Raw genomic sequence first — 12,252 nt, forward strand, 5'->3', positions numbered from 1 at the left:
AAATAATTCTTCTTGATCAAAAATTGGGGGGCCATATTCGGCCAACCCCCCTTGGCCGAATGGTTGCCCCTCTTCTTTTCTCTCTCTCTTTTCTTTGTAAGTTGTTAACTTGGTTGATGAAAAATCCATCTTCCCTCATATATATATATATATATATATATATATATATATATATATATATTAGGTCCCTCCAATCACAAAATATCCACATGCTCCCTTCTTTATTTTTCTAGAGTCTTCTTAAAATTCATGGCAAAGATGACTTATTTGTCATCCTTTTCATTCCTTTCTTCTTTCCTTTTTCTAGAATTTTCCTCCATTTTCTTGAAATTTTCTTAAATAAAAAGATGACCACTTAACTTATCTCATAATCTTTGTCCATATGTCTTATTATTATTTTGTCCACCATTTACCTATATATACACTTAAGCCCCTCGACTTTCCTCAATGTTACCATTTACCATTTTGTAATTTCTCCTTTTTGCCCTTAACCTTTCTCAATATTTTCGTCCAATAATATTCATAAATAATATTCATAACCAACTTGTGTACTAAAATAATTTTGAAAATGGGCTCGCCCTTAACTTTCCACGACGACTTTGAAATATCCAAACGTACAAAATACGGGCTATAACACAATATGTGTTGTCTCTAGTGCAGGGATTAATACCTTGAATTGTGGACATTCTTGTAGGGATAGTGACGCTACTGTGCGTTCGAGTTCTTTCATAGAATCGCGGATTGTGCGCCTTCCTGCGACCCAGTCTTCTTCTTTCTCAATCATGTGGATCACGTTGTTGCCATAGTTTGGCAAAGGATTGGTGTTCACATTTATAGGAGCCGTTTGGAGCATAATTTCTTTTCGGTCAATTAGATCCTGTATCTTTTACTTGAGATTAATGCAATCCTCAATATTGTGACCTATGCCATTGGAATGATAGGCACATGTTTGGCCAGGTCGCTAAAATCGATTCTTTGGATGGACGGCCTTTGGCGGAGGCACTTGAATCATTCTGGCCGCACTAACCTTTTGAACAAATTGGTCTGAGATTCCATCAGCGAAGTGAATACCCGAGGGGGTTTGTTCTCAAAGTTGGGACGTGGCGCATTATAGGCGTTTGGTGGGGGTTGATTCTGGTAGTTATTGGGCTGGTTATTTTGTGGGGTACGGTAAATGGGTGGGGGAGTCTGATAATTTGGTTGTGTAGCTTGGTAATTTTGGGGAGGTGATTGGAAGGCATTTGGTGGAGCTTGGTAGTTCTGGGGTGATGATTGGAAGGTCGGTTGCGCGTAATATACAGGCACTGTGTTGTAAGGGGTGGGTAAGTAGGTATTTGAAAGAGGTGAAGCATATGCTTCCATCGGGAAATCTTCTCTTCTTTTGGGTTTAGGGGTGTGGGATATGCTAGCCACGTCTTCTTTCTTCTTGCGCATGAACCCCGTTGAACTTGAACTAGCGAATTTTCCAGTTATGCTCACAATTCGATAGATTTTGAGACCGTCTTCTATGGCCTCGCCCATTTTGACCAATTCAGAAAAAGGTCTCCCCACCATTGAAAGCATTCTATAGTAGAAGTCCATCTCTTATGAACGGATAAAAACCAACACAAGTTCTTTCGCCCATAGGAGGTTGTACTCGGGCGGCCTCCGTTCTCCACCTGCTTGCATATTCGCGGAAGTTCTCGGTGTATTTATGTTTCACTTTCTCCAAATAATATCTATCCGACACCGTATCCATATTAAAGCAGAATCTTTCCATGAAAGCAACAGCCATGTCCTCCCATGTGACCAAACGGCATATATCTTGTGCCGTGAACCATTCCGAGGCTTCCCCTGTCAAACTCCGGCTGAACAGCCTTATGATGAGCGCTTGATTGTCTCGGACACTAACCAATTGGTCGCACTAGGCCTGCAGGTGCGCTTTAGGATTGCCCGTCCCGTTAAACAATTCAAATCGGGGTACTTTGAAGCCTTCGGATAAATCCAAATTGGGATGCATGCACAAATCGTCATAGCTCAGACCTGTGCCAGTGAGGGTAGTCCTCATAGATCGTTCCACATTGCGGTCATCTTCCGCTCAAGACTTTCTTCCTGTTTTTCCTGTTCAGCCTTCCACGCCTCTTCCATCTCTTCATAGTGGTCAATTTCTTGATCGGGTAAGAAGGTACCTGGCATGACAGGCGTGTGGAAAGAAATAACTGATCGAATTCGAGTAATAGGGGTAATTGTTTTAGTTGGTAGTGGGGTGATGCTTGGCTGTATAGCGATGCTAGGGTAGGTATTTTATGGTGCTAGGTAATAGGGGACAGAGTGGGCGGTCCCGGGAATTTGGTTGGTGTTAAATGGTGGTGGGATGTGACATGAGGCACCAATGTGCCCATCAATCGGGATTATAGCGTGGTGGTCATAACAGACCTAGTGGGGAAGTGATCTAGGAATGGTGAATTCAGAGATGGAAAAAATGGTGGAGGCCTTCTTTTTTTAGCAAGGGCCTCTCAGGCAGCATTAGCAGCTTTGTTTCGCGCTACTTCCTCTTGAAGATGGGCGATTTTTTCAAACATCATTTTCATGACATCTTCAGTAGGTGATGATTCGGGCAGCTCACACAGAGGTGATTCCCTGAGAGCAATGTCAGTACGAGTAGCTTCGTTCTCTAAAGTACCAGTCATTTTCTTTTTGCTTTGTCTTGTATGGATAAGGATGCTATTATAGCTTTAGACCTTGTGAAGTATGCCAGTGTGAACACGAATCAACTTTTCTTTCTATAAGAAAAGAATAACTCAAAGGCAAACAAAGTTAGTTTCGTTAGAATAGAGAAAAGAAAAGCAAGATATCGCATATAAATGGCGGTTTAACATTTAGCACATAAATGGTCATATGTTTGATTTTAAATGCTCAATTGATCTTTTGTACCAGGTTTGGGGTACTTGGGCTTTGTTTGAGTGAGGGGGATATAATATTTAAAATATATAGGGACCGAGACTTACGTAGACTACCTACGTATTCCTCCGCGGCAAGTCAGCCATTCCATAGTTCGGTTTACATCAAAATAAACTTAAACCTAGCCGTGACCAGGCCTGATAGGGGCTTCCTCAGTATCGCTCCTTGGGACATGAGGTCGGAACAGTTCCGTTTACACAAAATAGGGGGGGGGACAAATCTGTGTAAAATATAAAAAAGGGGATCCCCTAAAACTACCCAAAAAGTGACCTTTTTTTTTAGGTCAATATAGGTTGTTTGTCCATTCAACCTTTCCTAGCCCTACGGCTCCTAAATCCTAATACTGAGAAGGGAGCACCAACCAAAGGGCGCCCATGTGGACTAAATTTTCCAACTCAAACTTGAACGCATCGCATTCTTCTATGTCATGCCCTAAAGCTCTAGAATGATACAAACACATTTTGCAGCGGCCGACTCTTTCGGTTTGGGCCCTTCTGGTTTTGATAAGGCTGATCTTCCCGATACTGACGAATTTCTGGAAGATGCTGGAATAAGAGTCTCTGAATACCGTGAAGTCGTAACGCCAAATACGAGTGTTCCAGGTAATACCTTCAGTTGGGATGATGTTGTCATGGACCAACAGTGAATGCGGGCCCCATATCTTAGTGATGCTTTTCTCATCTATCAACTTGATGAGTCTCCTTTTGAAGGCTAAGCATTCATTTAGGGTATGCCCTGCTTGATCTTGGTGACAATGGCACCTCTTATGTGTGAATACCGGAGGGCAAGGTGGCAACCCGTCGAAGCAAACACTGACCATTCCTTTGCTTCAGAATTTGATTATCATTTCCTTATTTGTAACCTGTTGAGGCGAGACTTGGTAGGGACAATCCAATGCTTTGACCGCAATAGCCCACCATTCAGGAGAAGTTGGCCGAGCATACTCCATTTGCTCAATGGGCTCCTCCCTAGGGCTTGATGACGCGGTAGAAGCTCCTTCCCCTTTAGGGCTTGACGGTGCAGCAGAGGTTTCTTCCTTTTTTATACTTGAAGGCGTAGTGGAGGCAGCCCCCTTTGATGGCCATATGGGCTCCTGTGGGTCCGACTCCATTTCTACTTCCTCGGACTCTTCCATTAGCGGGATGTACTCGGAAGAATTCCTTTTTCCTTGTCAAGGACATTTTCTCCTTGAGCTTCGACAGGTTTTCCGGCGAGCTTTCTGCCGAATCCAATAATTCATCCGCCTCTTTGATCTTGGCCTTTACTGTCCGGATCTTCTTCTTGAGATCTTGAATCTTTCATCGCACCGAAACCTCATTCTTTTTCATGATCTCGAACTCGGGCGCAGTCTTGTTGTTCATCTTCAAATTCTGAGAAAATCGTTAGGCTTAGTGCGGGTATTTTTGTTCATTATTTTTCTATGGGTGAATGGATAATATTCAAGACCAATTGAGCATTTAAACGAAACATATGGAAGCAAATAGAGTCATACAAAGCAGTTCATAAGAGTATACTACGCGCGTTCTTAAACATAACTAAATGTTTGAAACATAAATGTGTCATTTGAATTAAACCATTGTCCCATAATCATTAATAATAACATTCTTCCCCGTAGGGGTACAAAAGATAAAGTAAAGACAGTGCATGAAAATAAATCAGTAGAAATGTCCTCCAATAGTGAATGATGAAGCCCGATCTCTATCAGTCTTGGCCTTCTTTGCTTTTCGAAAGGTAGTATGGATATGAAGATGGGCCGACGTCAAAGTCGCCTCCATAAGGAACCCTTTCTGTGTGAAGGTCAGTGGAGCGACATCGTCTACAATCTTCTTTATTCGATAGTCTATCTCAATCAAACAATCGTTGGTAAGCTCCAACGCATGCCTCAGACTCTCTATGACGTCCTTATCATGCTCAATTTCTCCAAATACTTAGCATCCCTGTTGTCAGCTCTCCTCTGTATCAAATAGGGTTGGATCTTGGCCTGCGAATCCTTGTCTTGGACACAGCTACAGAGAATAGTCCTAGGATGAAGTGTGCATTACAAGTCAGCCCTCAACCAATCCTTATATTCTACGACACAACCCGGACGAAACCTATCTTCACCTAAGGTGTCGGGATCCCAGATCATGCGACCCTTCCATTCTCGGAAAAAATCCAATGCTTTTGGCGGTCTGTCAATGTCGTAGTCAATGATGAAATCTCCCATGCCTCCAATCTGGGGTACGACTTGGATTCTCTCAAATTGTCTTAGAACCCGGGCAGGAGCATAAGGGCAAATCCCTCGAATTCCCATAAGCGGCACGAATGGACACTTTCTTCTTTTAACTACAACCTCGGTGGACACAAAGTCATGGAACATCCATTGAATGCTTTATTCCTTCAACATGGAGAAGGTAAATGTCCAACTTTTCCTGTTTTATTCTCCGAAGTTCGGGCGAAAATCCTGAAGACTGTCCCTTTCAGCCGGCCTACTTAAGTGTTGTTCACCCCTAACCTTGACCATATGTTTGAGAATCCACCATTGCAGGAGTAGATTACAACCTTGGAAGTATTTGTAATTATTCCTACAGAGACTCAGGGCTCGATACAAATCGGCTAATATGATCGGGGTTATGTCAAAGTATTTGGTTTTTTCTTTTTGGGTTATGCCGTAGAAGATGGCATGGGTGACCGTAATGACTCAGGTATCAATGGCTAAGGACCAATCTTTGGGAAAAACCATAGTTCTCAAAAAGCAAATGGCGAAGGCCAAGGGTTTAGTAGCCGTCCAGTTGGCATAAGTCTTAAATTCTCTGAGATGTTTCACGAATCCATCCGGGCTTCCAAACCTTTTGTACAACTCTCTGAAGGGTATAGTGGGGCCATGGGCCTAATTGGCATAGTTTAAAGAAAGCATCCAACAAATTTGGGAGTAAGTGGGTTTTTTCGGGATCAAGGCATTTTGGTCGGGTTTCTGTCTTCTTTTCAACCCCGAGCCTACGCTGGTTAACACATCCCTAAACACATCCAATGTTCGTGGCATTTTGATGTCATCCCCAAATCTAAAAATCATCCGGTCTCTATCCCAGAATCCAGTAATTACTTTTATCAACTCCTTGCAACCGATCATAGTCATGATGGATGTCAAATTCCCTAAATTACATGAGATTCCTCTTTTCTCTTCCGGGGACATTTGGCCCCACCAAATTCGCAGCAACTCAGGTGTAGTCAGGACTATATCAAAATTCAAGTAGATCGACATCTACAAAACAAAACCCAATGTCAATCTCCCCCCCCCCCCCCCCCCAACTAGGAAATGGTTTCATTCATGGGCACATTTAAACATTTCCAAATAGCACATAATATGATATGTGGTGTTTTTTGGGTCATAGACTGTACTTGACACGGGGTAGTCTCCTTATCGGCTTTGGATACGTCTAAAATATCCAAACCACCCAGTCTACTTCTCATTTGGATTTGGCTTAGCCCTATCTTAGGCTTATGCAAGAGTGGATTTTTTCGAATTGACCTTGGACCCGAGCGGACTACTCGGGGTGAACCGTTGTCGGCCGTTAGGTGACCGCACACCAACTTAACATTCAACGTGTTCCAAAGAAAGGGTGTTTCGGTTTTTTAGTGAAGGCTAGATCGCGAGCCCGCGTGTCCCCTTTGAAATCATGTTTTTTGCCAGAAGTGACGGAGTTTATGATATGATATGAATGACAATTCAAAAATTGCGGAAAAAAAACACATAGGCAAATAAATACAGTTAAGATCATATTTTATTGAAACCCTTGTGGTTAGAACCTAGAAAAATCTCCAGCAGAGGCGCCATCTATTACGGTTCGCTTTTATGTGGGTTAAGGCATAAAAGTTACTACGAGATTGTTGGTGCTCTAAGTGGATTTTAGTATTTTAGAGTCGCCACCTAATTTATTTAAGAAAAAACTAGGAAAACCGGGTTTAAAGTGTTTTTCAAATAACAGAAAAAGTCTTTTGGACCAAAGTTCGAGGTAAGGGTTCTGGTGATCCCCTACGGAAGGTTTTACGCACCCTAGTATTAGAGATCCGTAGAATATGGTTGACCTACGAGCTTCAATGTGTGATTAATGTATTTATTTGCTTAAAAGTGTTTAATATTTTGCAAAATGTCATTTCATTTTATTCATATCATGGCTTCCAGGAAAACATTCAGCAAAACATCCCCTTATAAAAGGGGTTTTGGTTTCAAAAAAGTCCACGTAAATGTTCAACTCACTTTGTTGCCGGACTAGGACACACCCGGGATTGCTCCCATGTAGAGTCGCTACAAGTTTAGTCCTAACAAAATGAGTTTAGTATTTTCAGATTTTTATACATATATAATGAAATATGGAGTATATCTCCGATTTGTATGTATATATATAAGGAAAAGGAAGCTAGTCTGTTAATCCATTTTTTATTTTTTATTTGAAGCTCATATAAATCAAGTCCTATTCATGTCCAAAACCACTTTCCTTACCATGGCCCAAATAAAATTCCTTTTATTTTTTTGTCCTTTCAAATTCGGGTTCTGGTCCAAGATTTTCCCCAAATCTGAAACTAAGTTGGTCCAGAGCCATTTATCAAAACCAAGTTTACACCAAACTGATATTTTCATCCGTTTTTTTTTCTCAGTCCATTTTTTAATCAAAAGAATCCAACTCTTTGCCCAAAAATTTATAAGCATTGACCCAATTTCAGATGAATCCTACAGCCCAAAACACTTGTCCGTTTGTTTTTCTTATAAATTTCTTTCAAAGGGTCTGAAAGCCCAAAATACATAACCCTTATCATTTTCTTTTCAAATTCCTGCCTACTTAACCAAACTTTTAGCCCAGATTTCCAACTTTAAAACAAACCTCTTTTTGTCTTTAGAAAACACTTAATCCAGTTTTGTGCATATAATTGGGAATTAGCTGAGTAAGTAAAAAAAACATTTTTAGGCGACTTTCCTAATAATACTACGTTTTCCCTACATTCTAAGCATGCATAAAGGGTTTCAATAATTACATATGTTTTACAAATACATTTTACATCATGAAAATAAATAGGAAGGAGGAGAATTTAGGCTAGTGGGCCTACCTAAGCCCACCAATTGCCTATTTTTACCCATAGGTGGGCCTTCAAATGCAAATATTAGATCACCCAATGATGACACTTCATGCAAGCAAAAAGGAAGGAGATAGTAATTAGGAAATTTTAGACTATGTATAAAGGTAAAAGAACTGATATAGCAAGTATAATGCAAAGGCGGATAACTTCAATATACACTATTTGATGGAATGGAAATTTAACTAAGTATGGATATCTAAGTAAACTGAAAAATCAGCTAATAGGTGGGCCTCATCAAAAAATTGCAAATAATCATGGGCTCGCATCCTCAAAACCCATATAAGTTAAAACAGTGTAGAAACAGGCCCAATTATCAATAAATAACAAAGAAGTCCACAAAACCATTTTTTATAAGGATAAACAATGCCATGCAACTAAATATAATCCAACATCTTTTTAAATATACCATGGGTATACACACCCATGGAGATGCTAAAATAGCCCAAAAAGGAAAGCTTTTACCCTCTCATTCCTGATGTTGCACAAGATCCAAGGGGTTTCCAGGAACCCCAGGCATGGCAAACACCAGGGAAGGCTCAAGCTTAATCCTTGAGTGCTATTTGGCATCTCCATTTATGTGTTAGCTCACAATATATAGGAGACGTGGTGTTCAATATTTGCATGACAAGTTAAAAATAAGAGACTAACTATACTGATCTCACACTAGTATTCAATCACACAATGATAAATCAAATGCAACCTGAAGGTCTGGCCCAAACACATATGGCCCAAGTTTCAAAAGCTAATCATATACTTTTAGAAAGAAATAGAACATAGAGCTAAACAAATTTTAGATTAAGGCAATTATGGCCTGGAACTGATGCCTAAAGTGTTTCCTATTAAGTAATAAGAATAAGGTTCAAACAAGATATGGAGGAGCAGATTCAAAACCAAACAGCTTAGCAGCTGAATAAACACTTAAAAAAAAAATCTCACATGGAGGATATACCCATCATATACCAAGCATATAAATCCCCATATGCTATAGAACATATGACAATTATATAGGTCTGGTATACTGGTGTATATCACTTAGTGCAACATATATCCACAGAAATTCACTTCATAAATGAGAACACTCATAGAAAACACTCAGCTGCTCATTGACATACCTCATTCAACACGCAGATTCTTACTTAAGCAGTGGCTTAACAAGGTGTATATTAGGACAACTAGGGGCACAGTAAGAAAGCTCAAAAAAGAAAAAGAAAAGGTCTCAACAGACTGTATTGACAAAAATTAAGAGAATATACAAAGAGAAGAGCCTGAGGGACTTAAGCAGGATTTCAACCCAAACATTAAAAGTTTACTCATATAAGTTCTAAACTCAAGAAAATTTATAACACAACACTTGATTCACAGAGAAAACCATTACTTTTTTAAATGCAGCCATGTATCAGAATTTGGTTAAGCAAGATGATACACCAATCATGTTTGTACTGACTTGTTTCCCAGTTACAACTAGTTTTTTTAAAAAAAAAATAAACCATGTAGAGGTAGACTTTGACAATCAAGTGGACCACAAAACAAGAACATGATCACAGCAGTTGGAGTCTATGTGGGAAAATTTAGTTTCAACACTTTACACAAAGAGACCATACATCCAACTAACTGGGTCCAAAACCAAGCACATAGAGCAAGTATAGGGACTTAGACTCTCTAGTTCACCAAAACCAGTCTATGAAGCCTCAAATAAACTCAATTGTAGCCTACTTGAGCCCTTATGGACTTCATGTTTCACATTACTAACAGGGGACCAAATGATCTCAGTTAATATACAACAGTGTCTCAACCATACAATAACCTTAATAAATCATATAGCAAATGACTAACTTGAGTGCAGCTCCTATTAATAAATTAGTGTTCCTTTTGCACATGAGAATATCACTTGAGATAGGGTCAAGTTAAGGTAAGCAGACACTTCACTTAAACTGATTTCCTCAGCACTTTAGACTTTGACTGAAACTTAAGCATGTAAAATGACAGCACAAGCTCAAACTTCTCAGAACACATAGACTCAAGTAACATGGAGCTTTAACCAAATAAGCAGGTTTAGTTAGAAGTGCACTCCTATCTCACATCATTTTTTGCTAGCAACAAACTTAAGTAGACATAGCAAATGGCTAAACATAAGAATAACCAGTACACATAGACACATATATCAAACTAAATAAATTTAACTAGTATAGGTTTAGAGAACACACTAATCACAGGCCATGGTTACTTTAACATGAAGCTGATGGACAGCTAAATAAGCCTAATACAAATTATCCTTATGTATCAAACTTGTTAAGACAACCATAACTTAAGTTCATTTAAGGTAAAATGATTAAAAAAAAAAAAACCCAACAGCAATCAACATGAACTAAACCAGACTAAGTCCAATCAAAAAATTTCAAACCCTTAATCAAAATGTGGACATTAATAAAGTAATTATGATCAACATATGCTCAAACATCTACCTAGACTAATGCCTAATTTCCACTATTAATATAAAGCAAAAATGTAATTTACTTAAATGAACTAGACTAATGCATAATCATATTATCTATATAGACCCAAAGTAATGGTATGCAAATATCTACATAGCAAACAATAATCAGCTAAAACAGAAAGAAAATGCAGAGAAAGAAAACTAAGTAAAAAATAGGGAATTACCTCTTCTTGGAGCAACCTTAAGTCAAGATTTGGACTTGGAGACTCTTCCTTCCCAAATCAAACTCAACCGCAAACCCAAAGAGAGTAAAAGAGACACCAAAATTTTTTTAACTAACTCAGAAAAATGTTAAAGGTCTCAAAGATATTGAAACCCTAGTTTTTTCGAGTTCTTTTTTATATACGCCTAAAATGGCTTATATGTTAAGCCAACTGGGCCGGGTCATGGTCCTTTGGGCCTGGGCTCGGCTCAGATTTTTTTTTAAAAGAAATAAGCCCACATGTATACATGGTATACATCTAGGAATGATGGATGCGATCATACCAGCACTAACGCACCGTATCTCATCAGAACTCCGAAGTTAAGTTTGCTTGGGCGAGAGTAGTACTAGGATGGGTGACCCCCTGGGAAGTCCTCGTGTTGCATCCCTCCTTTTGTCGCTTTTAATTACATATGTTTTTGCAAAAATAACGTCCAGGCCAAGATGTGAAAAGGATAGGCTTTTAGTTAAGCGTGGGCGTGGAGGCGGGGGGAAGGAAAGGGATTAATAGAATTTAGAGCGCTAGATGTATACATGTATACACACATGTATATTTGTATACATGGGAGGGTAAACTTGGCCCCCTTTTTTAAAAGATAGCCCAATATTTAAACAATAATGAAGAAATATTTCAAACACGATCAAATTATAACAAAATTAATTAATTTTAGAAATATAGTCGACTATATCAAAGGACTTTAATTGCAAACATAGCCTTAATTTGCTTAATTTTAGGATCAGGCTATTTCACTTATAGCTTTGTTTGGTCTAATTAGCCATCTTAGGGTAACATTTGCAAAACAATGACCTCAATTACTCAAACCAATGATTTTGGCCCTTTCATATAAGGTTACAATTAACTAAAATAACAATTAAAAGGGCTAATTTTCCAATAATGACCTCAATTAAGAAAATTGATTTTCAATTGGGCCATAATTGGACTATTAATTGATTATGTCAATTATAGTCATTTAATGGGTAATTTACATAATAAACCACAATTAAACACTCAATTAATTATGATAAATTCTAAATAAATTGATTAAACAAGAATTGAGGGGTAAAAATGATTAATTTATTTAAATAACCAAATTCCTTGCATTAAACGGAGTAAAACATTCACTAATTAATTTCTGATAATTTAAATAAATAATTATTTGGAATTATTTTCTTGACTAAAATTAGCAAATGTATCATAATTGTTGCAAATTAATTTCCTCATGACTTATAACATTATATAAATTATTTTGCCACACAACAATGGTAAAATATTATCTAAATAATTTCTATAAAATCATTTTGAATTCTAAAAATGCATATTTCACTCTGTTTAACATTCAAGGATTATGGGTAATAAAATAAATTATGTGAGGTTAAAAATTAGGTGTCAACATACCCAATAAAACTTGTGTATTGGTTTGCCGTATAAAGTGGGAAAAACTCGAACTCTTGCTGCGGAAATCAAATGTCTCCGAAATTTAAAGCTTTTGTGCATAATGCCCAA

General features: G+C 38.5%; 1 non-coding gene across 1 annotated transcript; it reads left to right on the top strand.

The window, feature by feature from the left end:
• Positions 1-11,018: 11,018 nt before the first annotated feature.
• On the top strand, positions 11,019-11,137 carry LOC132643296 (5S ribosomal RNA). The gene has a single exon (XR_009583593.1). It is a non-coding gene; the product is annotated as a 5S ribosomal RNA (ribosomal RNA).
• The last annotated feature ends 1,115 nt before the right edge of the window (positions 11,138-12,252 follow it).

The sequence above is a fragment of the Lycium barbarum genome, chromosome 5 (genome assembly GCF_019175385.1).
Source record: "Lycium barbarum isolate Lr01 chromosome 5, ASM1917538v2, whole genome shotgun sequence".
Classification (NCBI taxonomy): domain Eukaryota; kingdom Viridiplantae; phylum Streptophyta; class Magnoliopsida; order Solanales; family Solanaceae; genus Lycium; species Lycium barbarum.